Source organism: Bos taurus, unplaced genomic scaffold (assembly GCF_002263795.3).
Source record: "Bos taurus isolate L1 Dominette 01449 registration number 42190680 breed Hereford unplaced genomic scaffold, ARS-UCD2.0 Super-Scaffold_1723_ScbfJmS_2085, whole genome shotgun sequence".
In the NCBI taxonomy this organism is placed as follows: domain Eukaryota; kingdom Metazoa; phylum Chordata; class Mammalia; order Artiodactyla; family Bovidae; genus Bos; species Bos taurus.
Genome location: NW_020192292.1, coordinates 4,345,756 through 4,355,066, shown reverse-complemented (window position 1 = coordinate 4,355,066; position 9,311 = coordinate 4,345,756).

Sequence of the window (9,311 nt, the reverse complement as noted above, 5' to 3'; positions counted from 1 at the left end):
ATTTTGGGGGAAAACAAAGTCTTCAATGATGAAGTCAAAATGTGATTCTGAAAAGTTGGATTCTGAATAAGTACAGCCTAAAAAATACCACAACTAATTTGTTTCATTTACCTTTCCCCTTTGATGCATGCACGAGAGAGTCTGCATCTACATATAAATAAGTCTACAAATCTCTTATAACAAATATAAAATAAAGATTCTGATAACAAAGCATTGTGCATCAGTGTTTATCAGTGTACCCTAATGTACATGAAATAATGGGGCATTTTATAATCCATGATGCATTTTGTTTGTTCAATTGCTCAGTCGTGTCCAACTCTTTGCAACCCTATGCTTCCCTGACCTTCACCATCTCCCACAGTTTCCTCAGACTCATGTTCATTGAGTCAGTGATGCCATCCAACCGTCTCATCCTCTGTCGCCCTCTTCTCCTTTTGCTTTCAATCTTTCCCAGCATCAGGGTCTTTTCCAACAAGTCAGCTCTTTGCATCAGGTGGCCAAAGTATTAGAGCTTCAGCTTCAGCATCAGTCCTTCTAAAGAATATTCAAGGTTAAAATCCTTTAGGATTGCCTTAAGTTCAGCAAAATATAATTAAAATGCAAACTAAAGCACAAGGTATATATTTTTATGTATGAAATATGTACATTTCTAGGAGGATACACAAGAATCTGAGCTGGGAATGAGTCACAACCTGTAAGGAGTGTTGTCAGTGAATAAGGTGAATTATAAAACAAACAAGAACATAAAACATGCCAATTAATGCAAATCAATGAGACTTTCCAAGTTAAGCATTAAAAATCACTTTCATCACAATGTAAAATGATAGTTTGTGGGAAAAAGAAAATGAATCATTTTGAGGGGAATTTCCACCTCTCTTTAGAGATATCATTGACTCGACAGAGAAATGCAACCTCACACTTGACTTTGTCTAGACAGTGGAACAAAGTTCTATACATCCAGGTTGAAGTATTCCCAAGGACTTTTGTAGACTTGAGGTTGGTTTTTAAACTGTTTTCCTTGAACTTCTCCCTCCACCAACCAATGAGCTTGATTTGTAATTTTTTTTTAATGTCTTATTTTATTTGGGAACAAAATAAAGGTTCTACTTCTTTGTGAAAACGATGTTTGACAAGTGCCTGTTATGTGGGCTGAGATTGCACAGAAACAAAAGAAGAGATGAAAGTCAGGAGGCATCAGAATTACACCTGGAAAGGCACAAGTCTTTGTCAACTCTGTAGACTGAGGGGCTTGCATAGGAGACTGAGTAGCAAGAGATGAAGTGAATAGCTTCAAGCGAGAGACAAGGAAGAGGTGCTCTCTGGATGTCTGGGATCAATCTGGGATCAAGCTTGTCAACAGAGCCTTGTCTATGGTAGTCCTTTTAGTTGTTACTCCTGACCTTGGGGACATGCTACTGCCACTTCAAGGACCCATAATGAGCTGGACAAAAGCAAACTCTCCTTGTAGTCATGACATTTATGGACTTTGAGGATTATTTAAGTCCATTTAGTTCAGACACTACCTTCTTTTGGCCTCGACATTGTGTGTCACTCCATTCAGTGAGTGGACCAGTTTGCAGTCCTGAGTATGGTGATTAAGAGGCCAAGCTTTGAAGTCACCCAACTTGGTTTATGGTTCTGACACTTAAACAGCTGTGTGTGGACACTTTCTTGGTGGTCCAGTGGTTTAGACTCTGTACTTCCAAAGCAGGGGGGTCGGGTTCAATCCCTGGTTGGGGAACTAGGATCCCACATGCTGCTCAGTGCAGCCAAGATGTTTTTAAAAGAGCTGTGTGTGACCTTAAGCAGGTCATGTGACCTTTGAGGCTCAGGTTCCACATCTGTAAATTGGTCATAGTCATCCCAATTTGCTAAAGTTGCTGTGCTGGTTGGATGGTATACTTGTAAACTGCCTCACATACATTAGATACTCAAGACATAGTACTGCTCCTGCTACTCAAACAATCCACATCTGTATCTGTCTATTTAATTTTCTGGGCTGTGTGACAACTAAATAGATAAAATATATGCTCAAAACTGAATTGCTTCACCTTTGTGAAGACTTAGCACTCCTTTTCTGTGATCACCTTCCATAGTTTCATGCCCTTGACGTCCACCTACCACTGCATATGTACTCTATCTTATAGGATTGTTGTGAATCCTATAGTAATGGCCCAATAATTGCTAGTTATTATCAGTGGACAGTGTTGAGGACAATGACTGCCTTTGGAATTAGACAGATGTCCATTTAATTCTTGGTTTTTCACTTACTGGCTGTGGGACATTTGGCAAGTTACTTAACCTTTCTGAGCCCAATTTCCTTTATAGATAATGGAAAGTGAGAATATTACTGGAACATTTCATAAGAATATTGCAAGGATCAGATAATGTGTGTAAAATGCTTAGCACAAGACCTGGTGTACAGTAGGTGCTCAAAAATGCAAATATCAATTGTAATACAGATACTGATGGGTCCTTACAACTATGCAATCAAGTTTACCACTGAGAAATGAAGGGAGATGGGCACCCTGAAGCGTTGTTGACCCATGGACTGACCAGGCAGCTCCTCTTTCCTTTCTTATTTGCCTCTATAATCCCAATGCAAGGAGATCCAACCAGTCCATCCTAAAGGAAATCAGTTCTGAATATTCGTTGGAAGGACTGATGCTGAAGCTGAAACTCCAATACTTTGGCCACCTCATGTGAAGAGTTGACTCATTGGAAAAGACCCTGATGCTGGGAGGGATTGAGGGCAGGAGGAGAAGGAGATGACAGAAGGTGAAATGTTTGGATGGCATCACTGATTCAATGGACATGAGTTTGAGTAAACTCTCGGAGTTGGTGGTGGACAGGGAGGCCTGGAGTGCTGCAATTCATGGGGTGGCAAAGAGTCGGACACGACTGAGCGACTGAACTGAACTGAACTGAACTGAATCCTAATGTGCCTGCTAAGTTGCTTCAGTCACGTCTGACTCTTTGCAACCCTATGGACTATAGCCTGCCAGGCTCCTCTGTCTGTGGGATTCTTCAGTCAAGAATACTGGAGTGGGTTGCCATTTCTTTCTCCAGGGGATCTTCCTGACCCAGGGATCGAACCCACATTTCTTGCAGCTCTGACATTGGCAGGCAGGTTCTTTACCACTAGTACCCCCTGGGAAAGTAAAAGTGAAAGTGAAGTCAGTTGTGTCTGACTCTTTGCGAGATGTGGCTACAGGGCTATTTAGGTGTTTCAGGCTATTTGCTCCCCCCATTAATGGCTGCTAGGCTTTCTGTCTGCTTTTTCTTCTGCTTGTTTCCTCACTGCTTCCATCATATTTTCCTGCTGGTAGCCATACCCTCCACTGATTTATTCTCCCTGATGTGTTACTTTTAATTGTTATGGCAATCAAACCAGCTACCCTACCTTGTTGCTGGATTGTGTCAAAAGGGTATCCAGCCTAACTTTTAAAATGGGCAAATGATCTGAGTATATATTTCTCCAAAGAAAATACAAAAATATCTAATAAGCAGATAAAAAATGCTCAACATTATTAGCCATCAGGGAAATGCAGATCACAGCTATAAGCCACTAGGATAGCTAAAATGAAGAAGACAATAACAAATGTTGACAAGGATGTGGAGAAATTGGAGCCCTCGTATATTATTGAAGGAATGTAAAACAGTGCAGCCTTCTTGGGGAAAAGGCCTAGTAATTTCTCAAAAGGTTAAACAAAGTATATGACTCAGAAATTCCTGTCCTAGTTATATACCCAAAGAACTGAAAGCATATGTTCACACAGAAGCTGGTACAAAAAAAATGTTCATAGAAGCATTATTCATAATAGTAAAAAAAGAAACAACCTAAATGTCTATATATACAAAATATAGTCTATCCAAATGATAGAATACTATTCAATCATAAAAAGATTGAAATAGTGATATGTGCTTTAACATGAATGAGCCTTAAAAGCATTGTGCTAAGAATAGAATACAGACAAAAAAAATTCATTATCTTGTATGATTCTATTCATATGAAACGTCTAGAATAGAAAAATACATAGGCACAAAATGCACATTAGGTCTTGCCAGCAGCTGGAGGGAAGAAGAAATGGAGAGAAACTGCTTAATGGGTACAGAATGTCTTTTGAGATGATAAAAATGTTCTAGAAGAAGAGAGTAGTAATGGTTGCACAACTCTATGAATGTACTAAACCTACTGAACTGTACACTTAAAAAAGAGTGAATCGTATAGTATATGGATTATATCTAACTAAAACTGTTTAAAAAATTATTGGACAGGCTTTGCATGAAGGCTGGAAGACCCCATCCTTGAGTCAAGCAGAAATGTGAAGCATGTACTTGGCAATCTCATTTTAGACCTTTCTCTTTTTTTGTTTTTTTATAGTTAAAACAAATTTATTTTTTAAAGCAAATTTTTAAGCCATGTCAGTCAACTTAAAATACATTTAAATGTTAAATTACTAAATTTCCATTTAAGTATCCCCTCTTCCCTCAATAATGCTATTCTCCAGAAATAGTTAATATTTTTTTTAATTTTATTTGTTTAAATTATGAGAGTATGATAATACACTTACAGAAGGCTTAGAAAGTACAGAACAAGGTTTTAGATAGTTCCAATGTATATTACCATTATTTTTTTAAGTAGGTAAATTAAGATTTTTAGTTGGAGTTTCAATATCAAACTCTCAAAAATTAGTAGAATGAATATACAGAGAGGTAGAAGGATACAGTAGACCTGAAAAGCACTGTGAACCAATTCAACAAAATTAAGATTTATACGATTTTCACACAACAATAGGATACATATTCTATTCAAGTTCTTGTAGGCTGTCAACTGGGAGACACTGGAACATATCCAAGGACAGAAAACAAGGTGCAAAAATGTCATGGTCTAAAGGTATTGAAATCATACAGAGTCTGTTTTCTTATCACTGTTGAATTATGTTAGAAATCAATATCAAAAGAGATTTGAAAATAACCCACATATTTTCAAGTGCAATGTGATATTTACCAAGAGAGATCTTCAACTTAGCCCTCGAAAGCCTCAAAAAAGTCAGACTGAAAAAAACACAGAAGGTGATTGCAGAGAAGAAAGTATTTAAATGAGAAATTAGTATCAAAATGAGAAATTAACATTAAAGATACTTTAAACAAAATCCCATATATTTGGAAATTAAATATCCACTTTTAAAATGATGTATGTATCTAAGAAGTCAAAACAAGGAAAATTAGAAAATATTTGTAATAGAATAAAAATGAAACAAGAATTTACCAGAATTTGTTGCATGCAGCTGAAGTTGGTCAATGCAATTAAATACAATGTGGAGTCTTGAATAATGTATGAAAACAAATAATGAACACTAGGATAAAATATTGTGAAATTTGAACAAAATCTGTTCTTTAGTTAATAATACTGTATCACTTGTTAATTTCCTGTTTGTTTTTTTTTACAACATAGTATTTGTTTATATTCTCAGAATTGGATTAGAAGTTTCAAGCCTCATTTAAAATTTTTTAAAGTACTAATATAAATTTTCTAGACTTTTAGCAGTCATACTAGGTGCCAAAATACATGGAACTATATCATAGTTTTGAGTGAATATAAATTAGAAATCTAGCATTCTGTCATACTAAGTCAAACAAGTGGAATCAAAATGTCATAATTTTTTTTAGCTAGGCAAAGATTCATAAATTTCCTAAAATATGTATATTATACATACTATATATGTCAGTGATACTTGCTCAGTCATGTCTGACTCTTTGTGACCCCTTTAACAATGTAGCCCACCAGGCTCCTCTGTCCATGAAATTCTCAAGGCAAGAATGCTGGAGTAGATTGCCATTCCCTTCCCAGGAGGATCTTCCTGACCCAGGGATCAGACCCGGATCTCCCGCATAGCAGGCGGATTCTTTACCATCTGAGCCACCAGGGAAGCCCTACTATATATTATGCTTGATAAAGGCTTGAGAAAGAACAAACAACAACAAAAGAGAAGGAGAAATTGGTCAACGGAAAATAATAGAATTCTATGTCACTAAAGCTACCATTTGAAAGAAAAACTTGTAATCACTTTTTAAAATCCAGATGCATAACAGAATTATCTTGGAATTTTTTGAAACAGCTATTGCTGTTCTCCAAAGCTCCAGATGTGTTTCCAATGAGCAGCCATGTTTAAAAACAACTGGACTATATAATGATCTTTTACTTTTGTCTAGTTTGTTTCACTTTTTCTATCATATTTAGTGCTCCCATTTCATTTAATTTATGCTTTTTTCCTCTTTTGATCGAAGTTCATCTTCTGGATTGCTGAGGCTACCAGATTAATGACTTTACACTGAGGGTTGTACTTGAAAAAGCAAGTATATTTTCTTATTTCTGACTTCTAATTTTTTTAAAATGGTGCTTTTATAAACATAACTGCTACTATCATGTACGGCAGTGCTCTGCCCACTTTCTCTGTATTAACTTGTGTAATTTTTATGGCAACCCTTGAGAGTAGGTGCTATTATTAGCTCCATTTTACTGAAGAGAAATCTGAGGCCCAGAGACATTAAGTAACTTGACCGAGAGTAACACAGACAATAAGTAGCACAGTGGGAATTTGAATCCAGGCCATCCCACTTCCAGCACCCATGCTCTTCATATCTATACTACATGACCTCCAAGTCAATCTAAACCCTCGGTAAAGAGTCTCGACACTTTATAGGTTTTGTTCAGGGTGAGGGGGCGATTGGAGCTGTGTGCTGAAACCACGAGCTTGCTCGTAAAGAGCTGATGAAGTAACAAGTCACCAGTTGAAATGTGATCTTGCTTCTCTGGCCAGCTGAGGCAGCGACGCTAACACAGCTGAGCCACCATCAGGCCCACTAGCACACCCCGTCTGAGGCCTTTTCTTTCCCTCCTCAGGTGAGGTCTTTATCACGTTCTGTCCACTCTGAAGGTGCCTACCCCAAGGCCACAGCTTTCCTCTCATTTGGAGACTGGCCCACACAACAAATCTCTGTGGGGAAGGTTGCACAAAAGAGCTCTGGAAAAGAAGTAGCTTAAAACGCTCTATTGCAGCACTCTGGCAAAAGGACTAATTGGCATTTTTATTCCAAAGGGGGGGAAAAATTGCCTAATAGCAAGAATCAGCGAGTACTACCACCCCTGCAAACTGTTCATTCTTGTTTCAGCTCAAAGGCCTCAAGTGGAAGAAAACAGCTCTTGTTTGCTCAGTGTTTTGTGTGGTAGAGTAAGACTAATGCTGTTTAAATTCTATGCACAGGCCAATTAAAATCACTAAGCCGTTCTATCTTTCTTTTGTTCCTTGTTCTTTTTTTTTTTTTTTTTTAACGTATTTTATCCTAACCAAGCAGACACGGTTAAAACTAAGATTCCCATCACTTACCCACATTAAATGTAGAAATCGGGGCAGAGATTTTTGCAAAGTCTTTTGCATACATATTTACTGTAAACTGACCAGAAGATTTCAGAGTTTAAAGCATCACTGGAAAACTGGGCTATTTTCTGAGTTGAGTGGAAAGCAGATGGCTGTGATTTCTACCTTAATTCATCCAGTTGAGTAGTTGGTACAAGCAGAGTGCAAGAGGGGTGGGAGTGAAGATGGATGAGAGGCTGTTAGTGGCAGAGATTTTCCTCTGGCACTTTGGGGGAAAATTGACTTTTTGATCACCTATGTCAACTTATCTGTTTCATTCTGAATCTTTTCTAATGGAGGGAATAAAGGGAAGATACACCTCTTCATGATGTCTCATCAGCAGCTCTGGCCCAGATGGGGCACCCCGTAAGTATGAAGCCTGAAATAAAATGTTCTGCTGGTTAGAGGGCAGCAGGCCACATAGGTTTGCAGATGAGACTGTGTCCTTGGCAGTGATTGTGACTGAAAACACAGATCTTGTTTCAACATTGTCATTCATCCAATTGCTCAGCTTTAGTTTTACACGGTTCTCCATCCATGGTGCTCCTTACACTTGGAAGGCCTTACCTCACCCCTCTGCCACCCCCATCTTTCCATATCCAGATATTCCTCTTCTTCAAACCACAATTCAGACCCCAAATGTCATTGGATTAAATGTCATTGGAGTCTTCAAGTTGGTAATCATCTCTCTCTCTCTCTTGCATCCCTGGAATGCATTGTGACTCTGTTAAGACACTGGACTCTTTAGTCTGTCAACCTGGTGGCATAGGCTGCTGTGTTCAACTACTAGAACCATAAGCTCTGTATCTTCCATAGAGGCTGCATAGGGCCTGGTTTAAATGAAATGTTGAGGGGCTTCCCTGGTGGCCCAGTGGTTAAGACTTCAGGCTTCCAATGCAGGGGGCCTGGGTTTGATTCCTGGTCAGGGAACTAGATCCTACATGCTGCACCTGCATGCCACAACAGTCAAATAAATAAGTTTTAAAAAAATAAGGGAAATGTTGAGCAAACAAGTGAATGAATGAATTTCAGGATGAAGAAATATACCTGAGAGCTTGATACTGCTACTAGTTGAGGTTACACCCAACCTACCATTGGGAAAGTACTGACTACCTCCCAGACTTAGCTGAGCTGAGGACAGCTGAAAGCTTCAGTAAGATTCCTTCTCTGTTGGTATAACCTGGGACTTGGCTCTCTATTGCCGCACAGTGCCTAGCTCTTCTGTGTTCAGCATCTCCTGAGAAAAGAGTGGTTTTACATCATGCAAAAGGGGCTGGTGCCCCTCACTGCAGGCACCTCTTAAGTGTCAGTTGCTTATGGTGCTACATGAAGGTCTCTGAAAAAAAGGATTGTGAAGACCCAGCTTCTGCTCTCTGAACAGTACGCTGATGCAAACACATGCACAGACTAGGGAATGAAACCTTTCAGCTTACATGTGGGCTTATAAGAAAGTGTTGAGGTGAGGTGTGAGGTCCACACAGGTGAGGACCTGGATTGGGAGAAAGGAGGGAAGCAGGCTCTGGATGTTGCTTTGTGCAATGTTGGCTTTGTGCCAAACATTGTTCTAATTCAACAGTGAACACAACAGACACAAATCTCTGACCTCATAGGGTTTATATTCTAGTGGGGCAGTCGGGTGGCAGAGAGACAAAAACCAAAATGAGGAAGCACCTAGTATGTCATATGGTAGTAACAACTCTGGGGAAAAATAAAGTCTGGGAGTGGGTAGAGAATGGTGATGGTAGACATAGCAATTTTTAATTTGTTTAAAATTTTAAACTTTTTGTAAGAAGCTTATATTTGAGACAATATGAGGTAGTGGTTCCAAATATGGGCCAGATCACTTGTACTTCATTGTAAGGAGTCTAAATTCTATGATCAGTATGATGA